The sequence below is a fragment of the Eubalaena glacialis genome, chromosome 4 (assembly GCF_028564815.1).
Source record: "Eubalaena glacialis isolate mEubGla1 chromosome 4, mEubGla1.1.hap2.+ XY, whole genome shotgun sequence".
Taxonomy (NCBI): Eukaryota; Metazoa; Chordata; class Mammalia; order Artiodactyla; family Balaenidae; genus Eubalaena; species Eubalaena glacialis.
Window position 1 is genome coordinate 125,874,736 of NC_083719.1, and position 16,568 is coordinate 125,891,303.

Genomic DNA, 16,568 nt, shown 5'->3' on the forward strand with positions numbered 1-16,568 from the left:
TAAAAGAAACTTTTCTGATTGAAATTTTAAAAAAGTTAATCAGTTACATATTAATGTTTTGACTGGAGTTTCTGTTGGGTTTCTTCATTGTGCTGCTGATGATTCGAAAGGGAAAAATGTATAAAGCAACAGGAAGCAAAAGCTGGATGCACAGATAACATATGTTTCTTAATCTCAGAAGGACTGGTCAGAATTTACCTGGCAGTAGACAAGATATTAAAGTACTTTTTATTTGGATTATTCTGTGACTAATGAGGACTTTTATCACCCAAATTGAGTGGTAGGTGGAAGGAGGGAACAAGAAAAGATCTAAGATCAGAACTATTAACCCAGAAATATCATAGCTGAGAAAAAGAATACGTTTTTCTGAAATTCAAAATGAGAGGCAAAGCTTAGATGCTTAGTGAGAGATGTCAATTAGCCCCTAGCACTTATTGTCTTTCAATCTTGCTTTATTTATTGATTCTCCTAAATCCAAATATTTAGTTATCTTAAAAATAAGATATCTTTTTATTTAAAAAATCTCAAGTGGGTGAGTTGTGAGCTTTATTTGGTTATTAGGTCTTAACCATGTGGTTTTCCAATTGTGGTCCCTGGAAAGCAGCATCAGCATCATCTGGGAATCTGTTAGAAATACAAATCCTCAGACCCCAACCCAGAAGCACTGAATCAGAAACTCTAGGAGTGGGGATCAGCAATCTGTGTGTTGATATAGGGTCTTAAAGGAAATAGTCAACCTTCTTAGGGCTTTTGCCTTGGATCTTCAATATTAATGGTAATTGGTAAAGTAGTCATTCTTACTCTGACTATACTTAAGGTTAGCCCTATCCATAAGCCTGTTTGGTGGCTATTTATATCACACTTATATTTCCCTCTGTCCAAATGTGTACTACTTTCTACTGCCCCAAAGTATAAAAACAGCAAGCAGAATGGAAGAATGAAAGGGCAGGCCAAGAAGAATACAGAAGGAGGGAATTGATAAAAATATGGCAACTTTAATTTGGGTGATAAAAGAGATATCTAAAGTTTAGATAATAGTGAGGACTTAATGGAAAAAGAAATGTCTCAGCCATTGTTTGCTTCTTTCTGCCATTCTTCCTTTCCCTTGAGCCCTTCTCCCCCAATTTAACCAACCCTGCCACCACCTCTCTCACTCTGCATATGCCTTAGAGCTATTTCTGAATAACCTGAATTACAAAGAGAGAGAAGACAAAAAAGGGAAGAAGTCACAATATGTCAACTGAACACAACTATCAACCTCACAGTCTCTAATCTTCCTAGAAGCAGACTTGATTCTACAATTGAAACGGACAATGTTTAAGATGATTTCTACCCTGTAACATCAAGATCCCATTCTCAGAGGCAGTTTAATGTGGGGAACAAAGTTTCAGAACAAAGACTCTGGAGCACACAGCCCAACCCCAGCTCCACCACTTCACAGCTAAACGAACTTGGACATGTTATTCCACCTCTCTAAGTATGAGTTACCCCATCTCTAAGACGGAGAGAATAAAGTATCTCTCCTATAGGATTCTTAATGCAGATTAAATGAGATTATCCATGTAAAGCATTTAGAACTGTGTCTGGCACATAATAAGGGCTGGATTAATGTGAGCTATTAGGATCATTACTATGTTGTCTCTAAAACACTTCTCAGCCTTCAGCAGCATCTTGAGCATTTCCAGACATAGCAACAAGGCAGTGAGAAACCAGGAGGGATAAAGGTAAACGTGTGAGGGTGGCTAATTTGGAAGGGGGTGGAAAAGCAGCTAGCAACACAGCAGTTCATCTATCTACTAAAATACTTTGTTGTAAGGTCTTTCTGTTCAAGGCCCCAAGACTTGTGTTTGAATTACAACAGTCATTCTCAACAGGTGTTTGGGGGGTACTTTGTCCCCCAAGGAGATACTGGTAACATCTGGAGATATTTTTGGTTATCACAACAGGGAGTCGCTACTGGCATCTAATGGGTGCCAGAGATGCTGCTAAACATCCTACTATGGACAAGCTAGGCCCTCACAACAAAAAATTATCTAGCCCAAAACATTAATGGTACAAGAGGTTTGAGAAACCCTGAATTACAACGTTGTTTGAAGTTATCTTAAGAAGGCTTGACAGATTTTTTTTTAATTTTCAAAAAGGCAATAAATAGTATGGAAGATTTTGGCACTTGATGGGAGGTGAGAATGGGTGACCTATAAGACCTTTCCAACTCTAAGGCTTGATGTGTGCAGTTAATGCTCAACCACAAAACTAAGTCAATAGTGCATTTTCACCCTTTTCCCTTTGCCTAGTTCCTTTCCCTGAAGACAAACTGAATTTTTTTTTAAAAAAAGATGGTTAGATATTGGAAGGTAATCATAAGACATTAGGATAAAATTTTCTCACTAAAACAAAGAACATCAATGATAATCAGATAATTTTAGAGCTGGAAAAAACCTTGGATATGATTTAGCAAATAGACTCTAGTTGAAATCTTCCATTTCATTTCACAGATGAAGAAACTGAGATTTAGAAAGGCTGAGAGACTTGATCTAGGTCACATAATACTACAACCATCAGAAGGTCCAGATTCTTCCAAAGAACTTATGTATTACTCACTGATAATATCAAGGGACTTCTCTATGTGCCTTTATTTTGCATTTTTTCAATGATCACAGTCTGTATCTGTTCCTATCTCTGGAAATCCCTGAATATGGGTCTCACCTGATTAGGTGCTGGAAGTGGGGAAAAAAAACAAACAAACAAAAAAATTAGGTTCAAGAGATATTGAGCAAAAATGGATAAGACCCGCCTATTGATTAAGCTGTGGTCACTACTGATAAAGAAAGAGGAGAAATAAAGAGGTGACTTCAGTTCCCAGCCAGGGTGACTTGGAGGATGGTGGTGGTTCAATAATAGATGGGAAAGTCAGGAGGTGGTCTGGGTAGCAGGTACTTATGCTGGGTTTCAGGTGCTGTTCTTCAGTCTGTGAAGTTAGGGAAAGAGATGAGGGAATGAACAGTGTCAGGGAGGTCCGGGAGAACTCGGGTGGAAGAAAACACATTCAGTTTGGAGGTTACAAGGCCACTGTGGCCCCTAGAAGGAGCAGCTTCAGGAGTGAAATCCAGATAACTCAGAGGAACCAAGAGCATCACTGTCCTCTGCGCCCTAGGACCTCTGTCTGCTCAACATGTGCTGAACTGAACAATCCCTGAAGCTCCTGCTAGGCTGATGTGCTACAGTTCTCCTGGAGTTTAAATGATGACCCACTGAACTGTACAATAATAATTATAACAAAGACATTTCCCAAAACACAGGAGTGAGTGTAGGCTAAGTAAGGGTGGCATGGAAAAAATAAACGTAAGATGGAAAAATGACTCGAGAATGATGCAAATCCTCTTTACTTTATACTAATTTTTTCCGCACTCATCATTTCTTGAGAGCTGCTCCTCAGAGCTCCACGAGTCTCATCCCATGTCCTGACTTCTTCCTTGTTTCTAGGGAACTGCATCCGTCACCAGTGTCCTTTCCCTTCATCATCTGGGCTCACCAGCAGCATGCAGCAACTTCTCCTCCCTCATCACCGATGCTGAAGTTCCACACAGGGGACTAGGCAAACACCACCCACCACCTCCAGGGTCACCCACAGCTTTTGACCTGGGGACTCCATCCCAACAATATTAAGACAGGAGAGCAAACTAGCCTCAGTGTCCTTCCATCAAAAGCCACCGTTTGGTTCATGCCAAACCTGTACCCTAAGAAACATTTTTTGTGTATTTTAATGAACCAATGGGAAATCAAGCCAATGTTTTCTAGGAAGACAAGCTCATGCCATGACTTCTCCACCTCTGCCAGCCATCACTTCCCTGTATCAACAGCCACTTCTTCCAAAGGCAACTAACAAGACAGTGCCACACACTGGGTAGCAAGCTGAGAAGAAATGCATCTTAAATTGGGATTGGGACTCTGTGAAAGACAACTGCAGGAAGCTAGCCCTGGCAGCCACAGCGAACGCTTCACGCAGCACAGCGTGCCCACACACTCACGGTCACTTACATACACAGCCAGGTATACACTCCGGGTATGCATATCTTGTCTCACTCACACACACACATACACACACACACACACACACACACACAGAGTTAGACAGAGTACACTCTCTCCGTTACACATCCAGGACCATCCATACCGTCCACACATGTACCCTGTCTCTCTCTCTCTCTCTCTCTCTCTCTCTCTCACACACACACACACACACACACACACACACACACACACGGTTATATACGCACAGCCTATGTTTCTCTCTCACACACACACCCTTTACACACACTACCTCACAGAGCCAGCGAACACACAAGCAGTTTCACAAGTACTTACGTATACAAGTGTAGGGCACTAGCCCCAACCCTAGTGGTCCCACGTAGCAGGCATGTCCTACACGACCAGCCAGCCCACCTACAGCCTGAGCCGCCACGCAGCCCATCCCTGAGGTAAAGCCGGGTCCCATAAATCCAGAGCCCCCAGCGCGTCGCCGTCGCGCCGCCCCGCCCCCGCCGCGTCCCCGCAAACACGTGGGCTCGTAGGGTCGTGACCCCTGCGCCCTCGCCGCACCTACCCTCCGCCTGAGGCGAGGGAGCGAGGCGCCCTGGCGGACCGGACCCGCCACGCCTCGCCGCGGAGCCGAGCTTCTGCCGCCGCGCTCCCAGCCGCTGCCTGCGCCCTCCCCGCCGCCCCCTCGGGTGCGGGCTTCAGCCCCCGCGCTGGGAGGCTGGCGAGCGCGAGGCGCGGGCCCGCCCGGGGCTGCGGGCGGAGGGACCCCAGCGCAGGCTCACCTGGGCAGGCCGAGCATCGTCCTCCTCCCGGCCGGCCGAGACTGGCTCCGCAGGCTCAGCAGCCCCCAACCCGCGTGGTCCTCGCGGCCGCCCCCTGCGGACGCCGGGGGTGGCTGTGGCGCGGCCGGGCGCGCAAGGCAGTGGGCGCAGGGGTGACGGAGGGACCTCACCCCTCGGGGCGGGCCAGCGGGGCGCCTTCCCCGGGGAGCGCTGCCCAACAGAGGAAGCTAGCCCTGGGCTCACTGCTGGCTCCTGGGTAACCCTGGGCAAGTTGGTTAACCTCTCTAAGTACCCATTCCTCTACTGAAAGATAATAAACGTGAAAACGGAAAGTGCCTGTGGTGTCCGTGCTAAGGGAAATCTACAGCCTACTTCCTTGTCATGCCTCTGACTCTGCCTGGGCACAGTTAGTTTGGGAGCAGGATTCAGAGTGACATCCGTAGTCCCTTAGATACAAGGCTTCCAGGTTTTCCAGGGTCAGTGTTTCAATCGACTGGTCTTCCTAAGTGATCCTGCCAATACTTGTTTTGCTTCCCCCATCTGCAGGCAGCCTATTCTCCCAGCTTTTTCCACTTGTGACCTTGAGCATGTGGTTAGACGAAAGCCCAGACCCACTGCTCCCATCTGTAAAACGGGGACCATAAACTCCCAGTTGTGTTGAGACTTACCAAAGCTCCTGCCTGTGTGTCACTAGTGCGTTGTAATATCTGTGAAGAACTGGGAAAGAATGAAAAACATTTTTCCTCAACACATCTTTCCAAGGCCTCAGATTCCAGGGACAAAACAATTCAGGAGTTAAGCCATTTGGGGAAGGGAAGAGGAAAGAAGTCTTCCTTTGATGAGACAGGTGAGGGGCCAAAGGTCCTATAGGTAGGATAATTCACCCCCTCCAGGACCACAGAGTCTGCGTGGAAGCCTGACAAACAGAGGAGCTGTGACAGTAATTAACCTGCAAAAGTAAATAAATCTTTCCAGACAATCTTAAAAATTATTAACTTACAATTGTGAGCACAACCCAAGTGAACTGGAAATTTAAATTGACCAACGTATTCATGCCAGAAACCTCTGAGCTGGTCCCTTTCTCAGATTCTCTCTGTTGATATTCCTGCCTTTCTCTTCCTCCTTCTTTTGCCAACCTGGTGTGTCTTCCTCATGGTCTGTGTTTCTTCCCCATCTTACTTGTACACTTTTTCTCTCTTCTATCTCTCTCTTCCCATCTCAGTCTCTCCCCACCCTAGGTACCTCTTCTTTACCTTCTTTGTGCCCTGTCTCTGTCTCAACACTCCTCACTCTCAGCCATTCCCACCCATTATTTCTCTCCCTGGATTGTATATGTCTTGAATCTTTATTGATCTTATATCCCCATTCAAAATTTGAAAGTGGAAAAGTTGTCAGTTATTTCTCTAAAGATCCAAACTTAAATTTACCACTATGCCACTTCCCTAAACCAAATATTCCTGATGAATGACACCATTATCCTCACCCTCCTGGGAGTGCAAAGCCTGAATCATCTCTGACAACTCTACCTCTCTTCCCCTTCTCCCCAGTCTCCACTCAACCTCTTCCTATTTCCTAGGGAGTCTCTCCCAACTCTTCCACAGGCAGCTGTTCTTTCCTCCCTATTCCCATTGGACTGAATCAGATGTGATTAAGTTAAGGATCTTGAGATGAGAGATTATCCTGGTTGCACAGGTGGGCCTTTAGAAGGGTCCTTGAAAGTAGAAGTGATGGGCATGAGAGGAGGTCAAGAGTGATGCAGTGTGAGAAGGACTTGAGCAGCTGTTGCTGGCCTTCAAGGAAGAAGAAAGGTCCCAAGCCAAGGAATACAGAAGCTGAGGTGGGGGCAAGGAAACAGATTCTCCTCTAGAGTCTCCAGAAAGGAAGGCAGCCTTGAACACACCTTGATTTTAGTGCCATAAGACTCACGTCAGACCTCTGCTCTAGAGAGCTGTACAATAACGAATTTGGGTTGTTTTAAACCACTAAGTAATTTGTTGCACCAGGAATAGGTAACTAATACAACGCCTCTCTTTTACTTATGGAGGTACACACGAATGCCTTGTCTTATTATTAACAGCAATCCAAGGTAGCCCCTCTTTTCAGCCATCTTGGTATACCCAAACCTTGTGTTTCAAGCAATCTGTTCCCTGAACACTTGCTTTTCTTTTGTTCTCTGTACCAGTGCTCACAATGTCCTCTCCAGAGTGCCCTCCTCCAGATGCTGCCTGTCCTACCTCTCTTCAACGCTCATGGATTCCATGGAGCTGTTCGTGATCTCTCCCTTCCTTGATTCTCCAGAACTTTGTATTTTTCAAGGTATATTCCATTTCAGTTGGTGCTTTCTAATGGGAGAGAAGGGAACGAGAGAGAAGAATGGACTTCACATGCACAGGTTGAAACTGCTCCAGGTTCTCTGTTCCCACAATGCTGTTTTCCTCTCTCTACTGCAGTAGTTACCACCACACTGTGTGACTGTGAGTTATTTAAAGGTCTGCTTGGACACTGGATAGTGAGTGCCTCCAAGGTAGACAACAGGTCTTACCTCCCTTTCTACATCCCAGCCCCGAGATCCATGCCAGGTACACAGTAGGGATTCAATAACCATTTCTTGAATGAATGGATGAAGAGAGCAAGTGCAATGTCTGGTTGTGTTGAACAGACAGGGCTATTAATAATTTTTTCTTGTACCGTCTGGCTCTATTTAATTGCGCTGGTCAATTGAAGCACCTCAGTTAATGCAATGAGGTTTTAAGTGGGACTGCTTTGATTCATAGCTTAAATCACAGACTTTTCTTTCCTTTTCTTTGTTTTATGTTTGTTTTTGTTTTGCTTTTGCTGAAGAAGACTCCCACAATAAAAGTTCCTTTTTATCAGCTTCATTTAAAAGGGGCTACTATTATAAGTAAAATGATTATAATCATGCAAACTCTTTGGCCCAACAATTCTACTACTTAAAATGTATCATAAGGGGGCTTCCCTGGTGGCGCAGTGGTTGAGAGTCTGCCTGCCAATGCAGGGGACACGGGTTCGAGCCCTGGTCTGGGAAGATCCCACATGCCACGGAGCAACTAGGCCCGTGAGCCACAATTACTGAGCCTGCGCGTCTGGAGCCTGTGCTCCGCAACAAGAGAGGCCGCGATAGTGAGAGGCCGGCGCACCGCGATGAAGAGTGGCCCCCGCTTGCCGTAACTAGAGAAAGCCCTCGCACAGAAACGAAGACCCAACACAGCCATAAATAAATAAATAAATAAATAAATAAATGGAAAAAAAAATGTATCATAAGGATAATAAGCCTATGTTTACAGAGGTTTATCTAAGAGCATGTTCAATGCAGGATCTTTTGTAAGAGTGAATAATTGGAAATAGCCCAAATGTAATGCGAGATTATCTAAATATATTATCTCCACCATGAGATACCATTCAGTTATCAAACATTGTTTTGTCAACTGATATTTATTATATAGAAAGATGTTTATGAATTTTTTATATTCTTATGTTTATCTTTATTTTCTAACTACCATATAATAAGCCTATATTTAAAACTTAGGTTTAATTGTTTCTTTAAAATAGCTTTGCCTCCAAAAGGAAAATTGTATAAAACTTTGATATTTTTCCAAATTCCAAGAAAATTCATCTACAGATGAGATTTAATTCTCTGACTATGACAAAAGAAGGGGAAAATCACAAAAGGCTTGAAATATAATTCATTCCATTAATTCATTCAGTCTAGGAACATTTATTGTACCATCTCAATTAAGGCCTTCAACAGCAAGCAACAGAAAAGAACTCTAGATAACTTAAGCAAAAGGGAAATTATTGGAATGTTATTTAGGGACATACAGAATTGCTGAGATACTGGAAGCCAAGCTTGGAGAATCAGGTACCAGGAAGAGTTCCAGAGAACCAAAAAGCAGAAAGTGAAGCACCTGGTTCACAAAGGAACTCCATCAGGACCGCGTGCCATCCCTCCTGATATGACGAATGGCCTCTACCAGTTCTCCATCCTTGGGTCACTCAACCAAGTCCAAAGTCACTGGAGAACACACCAGACAGGCTGAAGTTAGCTTTGTATCTCTTCCTTCCCCTGTTCTGAATCAGAGAGTGAGAAAGGAAAGATCTAGTCCTTTCACCAAGACTACACACAGTAGGGAAGATTTTACTTCCCCAGTAAATTTGGGGTGCTGTTAGGAAGGCAAAATGGAAGCTGACAGCCTGAAAATAATAAATGGCCACTACGAGCCCCTGAGATGTGCCAAGCATCAGGCTGTTCTGCCTTCCAGGCCGAGTTTCCCTGCCAGGAAGCCTCTGGTACAAATAGCTCAGTGGAGCTACCAGGCCAGAAACACCATTCAGAGGAGATTAAGAAAGCTTTGGGGCTTCCCTGGTGGTGCAGTGGTTAAGAATCTGCCTGCCAATGCAGGGGACACGGGTTCGAGCCCTGGTCTGCGAAGATCCCACATGCCGCGGAGCAACTAAGCCCGTGAGCCACAACTACTGAGCCTGCGCATCTGGAGCCTGTGCTCCGCAACGGGAGAGGCCGGGACAGTGAGAGGCCCGCGCACCGCGATGAACAGTGGGCCCCGCTCGCCGCAACTGGAGAAAGCCCTCGCACAGAAACGAAGACCCAACACAGCCAAAAATAAATAAATAAATAAATAAATAAATAAATAAATTTAAAAAAAGAAAGCTTTGATTCTATTATTTCATTTATAAACTTGAAAATGTTAAGGTTTTCTATTGTTAATTTCTTCTAGTCTGCAGAAAAAAAATACTATTTTTTCTCTTCTGGTTGTCCACACTGCTCAACTGGTACAAATGTCCTGTTTCGTATTTACTGCAGAGCAGCCTGCCATGGACTGAAGCACCTTATCAGCAACACACCATGGGGGTTATCTTAAAAGTTTCAAAGCTTGTTTTAAGTTTATTTGACTCTGGGTGCCTTAGCTTCAAGATGGAGGGGTGTGTGTGTGTATGAGAGAGAGAAAGAGAGAGAGAGGGAGAGAGGGAGAGAGAGAGAAAGAAAGTAGGCAGAGACAAAGAGGAAGGAACAAAGAAGATGGAAATCAAATTCCAAATCCAAACTGCTGAAATAAATCAGTACTTCTCTTGAACTCACAAACTTGAAGTCTGCATACCTTCCATCCACTAAGAGCTGCTAAAAATTTAAACAGTTGGACAAAGAGTTTTAATGCAGCTGCAAAAGAACGGAAACCAAACTGTGAAAACCTTTCCTATAATGAAGCCAGAGTGGCTGGCTTCATTTCAATAAACACCACAGAATAAATAAGACCCTAGAACAAGACACTGTGGCATCCCTGGGCACATGTCATTCACATGATTCATTCACTGGAGTCCTCAGTTTACCTTGTAGACCAGCGGTCCCCAACCTTTTTGGCACCAGGGACCGGTTTCGTGGAAGACAATTTTTCCATGGTCGGGATGGCCGGGGGGAATGGTTCAGGCGGTAATGCGAGTGATGGGGAGCAGCAGATGAAGCTTCGCTCCCTTGCCGCTCACCTCCTGCTGTGCGGCCCGGTTCCTAACAGGCCGCGGACCGGTACCAGTCTGCGGCCTGGGGGTTGGGGACCCCTGTTGTAGACAATCGTTCTATGTCAGGAAACAACTTCTAACAAAACCTCCTCTAAATAAAGTTGAAAATGGAGAAACATTTGCAATTTGTTGTTTGTAAGAATCAAATTTCCCACAGAGGGTCGTGTTTATTCTTACTTTGCTACACATCCTGGAGTGTTTGATTATCTCCCACTCCCCCAAACCCAAATCAGACCTGATGAGCGAGGCTTGTTGCTCAGACTCCTCAATTCAGCCTCCAGGGAACTTCTGTCCTGAACTCTGCTACCTCTTCTACCCCAGCTCACACACTCTGCTCTCCCACTGAGTTCTAGCCATCCTGGGCTATAGGTTTTTAGTCATGCACGGCTCTCTGGCCTCAGGACCTTTGCGTTTACTGTTTCATAAACCTGAAATGCTTCTCCTCTGGTTTGGCCTAAGTATCTCTTTTACAGAGAGGATTCCCCTTGACCAGCTATCCCCCATCCCATTAGTTTTTGTTCTAGCACTCCGTTTATGTCACCTACAGTCCTCATCTCACTCTGTAACTAATTCATTGATGTATTTTTCTTTTACTTGCTTACTCTCTGCCTCTCCAGTAAAACATAAGTTACTAGAGGTAAGAGACTCTGAACTTCAGGAAGAGCCTGGCTTAGAGTGGATACTCCTTGGTAAGAGTTGAATGGATAGAAATACGAACGGACAGTTGGATTTGCATTTGTGCTTTCCAGTGGGTCAGAGTTGCCCAAGAACCAAGGGCCCTTGGAGGCCAAAGGAACTCACAACCGTGTGAATGAAAGGATGATCATGCACTTCTGTGAAAGGATGTGGCTTTGGGAGATATAGACTCGTGTGCAGGAGGGGCTGTGAAATGGAACAGGTGGCTCAGATGCTGTGACATTATGTCTGCAACTGAAAAGTGGATGAGGATCCAGAGAAGGAGGAGAGAAGCTTCAGGTTGCCTCTGGCCAGGAAAGAGCTGTCCAGAAGTCAGTCTGTTCCAAAGGGGATTAACAGTATTGAGCAAGAGAGTATGAGAGCACAAGAATTCAAAGATAGGCTCTTTTTAGTAACTTGCTATGTGGCAAAGTCTGTATGAACCTGCTTTGAACACTGAACAGCCGGCTGACTGAATTAGCAGAGAATAGAGGCAAATAAAGGGCAGCCAAGCAGAGTTATCACTGTCCAGATAAGAGGCTCCTGGCCCTTTTTTGTGCTTTGCTGTTCTTTGTCCTCTAGTCATCCTGATATTGTTGGGTTTAATCTATTTATGTTTGAAAAGCCCGTTAGCTAATCCATGTTTTATTATCAATAAAAATCAAATAAATGAATATTTAGTCTATTGGGAAGGAAAACGGGAAAATAAAATCTTCCAAGAACAGCCAAGTCACAAGAAAAACATCATGAGTGTGATCTGCCAGGTAAAACTCTGGCACAACTGAAACTGTACAACATATTTTAAAATTTGTACATAGTAAAAATTAACTGTATTTTTTGGTGTGCAGTTCTGTGAGTTTTAACAGATGTATAGAGTTATGTGATAAATGAAATAAAATAAATCTGACATAAAATAAATGAAATAAAATAAATCACCACCACATTCAGGATATGGCAAAACTAATTTTAACATGGACCAGGGTATTTGGGGATATTCTATTTAGTGGGATATTTTTGACTAGCTTTGCCTAATATGAACAAGTCTCTTCTCCCTCCACACTGCCCATCCTCCCCTGCCTTATATCAGTTTGTCCCATTCATAAATTTGGAAGCTTTTTCCCTGTAACTAGAAGATGGGGCTCTAATGAGGGCAGAAGCTACAGTGGGAAGAAGAGAAAAGTTGGGGATATGGAGTGGCCTCTCACTGGTTTAAGTTGTAGCAAGAAGGGATTAGAAGCAAAAACCAATAGGACCCTTCAGGAAGGATTTGTGAGAGGCTGGGCACAAGTCAATACTCTGTGTTCAGGGCCCAACTAATGAAGCAGAGCTCAGACCCAGGGAGGAAGCCCGTCCTTGCACCTGGAGAGGCAGGTCATTCAGAGCCAGACTCCTTGGCACAGACACCAACAGTCCCATGAGGGGCAGAGGCAGCAGTGACCTGTCACCAAGAAGCACTGAAGGCAACAGAGGTGGTCAGAGCAAAGAGGGACAAGGTGAGTATGGCTGACATCTTTGGATTCCAGGTACATGTGTAGAATCCCTTTGGGGTCTCCCACAGATAATAAGGGGGCACTTACAATAGGATGGTTAGTGGATGATTTGAGCTATCATTTTATGTTTAAAGAAGGGCAACCTGGGTAGCTAGGGGGTTGGCAAATATCTGTCCCACAAAAGTTTTACTAGTTTTCTCTGTGGCAGACCCTGTACTCAAACATGGGGATATGATGAATAAGATAAGAGGATGGATCCCTCTTTTCAAAGCACCCAGAGCCAATTACAGGAGATAGGGTTGGACACAGATAATTTCAACACATTGTAAAAGTTAATAAGGTAGCACAAGTGGTAAATGGAGCTCATGGTATGTATTATTGTTATTATTTTATTATTACGTAACAAACATTTATTGAGTGCATATGATTTGCTAATCACATCGCTAAAAAAGGTTAAGGAACTTGGTATTGAAATGACATGACATGGCTAGAAAGGGTCAGAGTCAAGGTTAGAATTCAGGCTGTCTGACTTTAAAGACTTTGCTGAGAGCAACCATGAAATAAAAATCATAACAATGATAATAACAATATATAAGCAACATTAATGGTTGATGATATTATATGTATTGGGCGCTTAACTATCTCATACTATTTCAAGAGCTATTATGCAGAGAGACACAATAAAATCGGGCTGGATTTTTCATGCATGAGAAAGCGAAACAGGGGCCAGGATATTATGGAGAAACAATTCAGCTTGGTGTAAGACTGTCTCAACATTTGGAGCTGTCTAGCACTGTAGGTATCAAAGCACAGGCTGGGTGCCATCTGCCAGGAATGCTGAAGCAAGAACCCCTGTTCCAGGTGCGAGGTTCAACATCACCTCTGCTACTCCCCCAGCTCACTGATTCTCTCATGCTGAAATTTGAAAAGCTCAGTCTCTTTTGCCAGCTCCTTCTCTGGCTAACACTTAAATGTCAAAGCCCTTCCTCTTCTTTTACTTTCTATAGGCCCCTATACTATTTCATCCACTGTGCTTACTTTATCATTTGTATGCTAACAGGTCCCAAATTTTACACTCTAGCCCAGAATTCTTTTCAGAGCTCCAGACCTACATCTTGAATATAAGATATCCAGGCTGCTGGTCTTGGGAGCACTTGGTCTAATTTGGCCTAGATGACCATGGAAAAGACCTCTCTACGGAAAAACACAAAAAGAGGTGAATCAGTTTAAACAGGATCTTAGAAAACGTATAGAAATGGTAAAGGTGTTTGGTGGTGTTTAAAAACAGAAAGACTGGGGGACTTCCCTGGCAGTCCAGTGGTTAAGACTCCACGCTTCCACTGCAGGGGGCACGGGTTTGATCCCGGGTCGGGGAACTGAGATCCCGCGTGCTGTGTGGCGTGGCCAAACAACAACAACAGCAGCAACAACAAAACTAGAAGGATTTTAACTTGAGTGGCACAGACTTGCTTCTTTGACCACCTAGCATACCATTTGGATGTTCAAGGACAATACAATATCATAATGATTTAAATGTTATTTTCTGTTTTAAGCTTCTAGAATCAGCCTAGGGACATTTAAGAAGACTTAACTAGGATGGTCAGAACGTATATTTCTCAATCTCAACATTATATAAATAAAGGTAAAACTGGCAAAGTTTGAGAGGTAAAAGTAAGAAGGTGTGGTAAATGGTTAAACGTGTGGTAAATGTCCTTATCATACAACGTGGGAGTCAAGAGATGTCCATCCCTGTGATTAATGGAATAAGAAATGAAGGTTTAATTGTGCTATTTAAAGTTGTAGAGGTGACCAGAGAAGGAATTGAGAATATGATATTGGGAGGTCAATAAACAACCACAAATGAAGAAATAAAAAATGTCCTTCTCTGGGCAGTGAGGTGTAGGATACAATATCATGAAATACTCCAGCCAACTCTGTCATTCTAGGCAGAGCCCATCTGTGGGTAAAAACAATGCATGAGGAGGATGAGCCAGAGAATCTCTGAGAAATGGAATGAAAGTCCAATGATGTTATCATCAGCTGGATCAAACTGTACCTGAAGCCATAGATAAACCTTGAATTATTCAGTTATATAAAGCAATATATTTCCTGATTGCCTACACAGTATTCTTCACCTACTTCTATGGGTAATAAAACCCCAATTTTATTCAGTGGTGCACTGATCCCAAATAAATGACTACATTCTCAAACTCCCAGAACTTGGCTGAGCTCTGGCCAATGAAATTTAAATAGATGTTCTGTATGGAACTTCCAGGAAGACTCCGTCAAGTTTCTTGATATGGCTAGAGCATGCCATCTTTCTTTTGCTCCTTACTCTTTCCTGTTGTGTGGACGGAGGAGCTCCAGAAGCAAGCATTTTGAAACCTTGAAAATGGAAGCCATGAGGAAGTGGGGAAATTAGAGCCCAGGTCCCTGATGAATGTGGAGCTTACATAGCAAAGATTGACTGCATATCTTCCGGCATCTTTTTACCCAAGAAAATAAATGATAAAGTGTTTAAGCTACTATTAATTTGTATTTTCTATTATATTCAGTAAACCTATTCCTAACCAATACAGCTGATGTTTCTGTAATTTGCAAAATTGAACAGTCCTGATAGATGAACTCAAACGAAAAATTCTCTTCTCTGGAGACAACTGATTCTTGGATAGTTAAAAAATTAGACAGATGACTATCTCTTTTCCTATAAGCACTGCATTATTTGATTTTTTAAAACTTTGATGTAAAAAATAAAATATGAATACAATATAATAACTCACGGAGAGGCCACAGAGTAATAAGTAAAACACCAAAATACATGATTTAGGGGACCTCTAGGGCTACCACACATGAAGATTAATGTTATACAGAATGCAGGATAATTCTCCATCTAAGAGAAATTTTAAATTATGGAAGAAATCACTAGAAAGAACTGTGTACATGTATATACACACATACAAACATATTCAAACAGGTCTCATAGACTACTAAATGATATGTAAAAATATTCACAAAATAATATGAAGAGAAAAAAGTGGAATGCCTAACAGCACATTTAATAGCATCCTACTTGTAGAAATGCCTGTGGTACAGGACTAAAAATCTATGAGGAATTTCCTGAGGAATTTCCCCAAATATTAGCAGTGGATGTCTCTGGGCGGCAGAATCATAGCTCATGCTTGCTTTTTTTACTTATACTTTTCAGCATTTGTCAAATCTTCTACATAATCTTACTTGATGATCAGAAAAAAAAGCAATATACTTTTTTCCAAATGTGTTTAAAATATTTTTTAATTGAAAAGAGTCCTGAGCATTTATAACACAGCTATTTTGGAACACCAGCTGGCATCAGCTGTGTTGAGGGAAACTAGAGCAGGGGATATGACCACACCTGGGCTCAGAGTGATGGGAAATGAAGCAGCCTGGCCCCAAAGGCTAACTGGGCTGTCCTCACATTCGTGCCGAGGGCCACACTCTCAGGGCTAAGAGCAGCAGGTGTAGCCTGAGAGTGCATTCCACATACTCTAAACAGACATGAACACAGGAACACAGCAACTCACCTCCATGAATGGGCAGCTAGCCCCAGGCAGCCAGGTTTTACTGTGGCTTCTTTCATCCTCTATCCAGGGATGGACCCGGGAAAGTGGAGTCCGGTAAAAAGAGGAGCGCGTGACAGGGGCATGAAGTGGCACACACTCAGGGCTGGTGTCCTTCTGCACACATAGGTGATAAAGCCTGGCTTTGTGTGTTTTACAGCTTCCAGTATCTTTCTGATCCAGAAGGCAGCCTGGGTCATAAAGTACCTTGAGGAAAGAAAAGGAAAGAAGGTACAAAGTTGATACAGATAGCTCTTGTTGGCGCCAGTAATTACAACAAACTCCAGATTAAGAACACAAAGTCAAAGAGGCACCTTTTTTTCTTTTTAAAAAATTTTTATTTTATATTGGAGTATAGTTGATTTACAATGTTGTGTTGTTTGTGTTGTATTAATGTTTGCTGTACAATGTTCAGGTGTACAGCAAAGTGATTCAGT

General features: G+C 43.3%; 1 protein-coding gene across 5 annotated transcripts in view; it reads right to left on the minus strand.

The window, feature by feature from the left end:
• HTR4 (5-hydroxytryptamine receptor 4) overlaps nt 1-16,136 on the minus strand; it is a 221,091-nt gene extending 204,955 nt beyond the window's left edge. For 3 of the 5 annotated variants that reach the window (XM_061188318.1, XM_061188317.1, XM_061188314.1), the window contains exon 1: nt 16,096-16,136. The gene's annotated coding sequence lies outside the window, so the exon portion shown is untranslated. Of the gene's footprint in view, nt 1-4,365; nt 4,456-4,820; nt 4,846-16,095 lie in introns of those variants that run through there. The other 2 variants (XM_061188316.1, XM_061188315.1) reach the window with 2 other exon arrangements.
• Between the last annotated feature and the right edge of the window lie 432 nt (nt 16,137-16,568).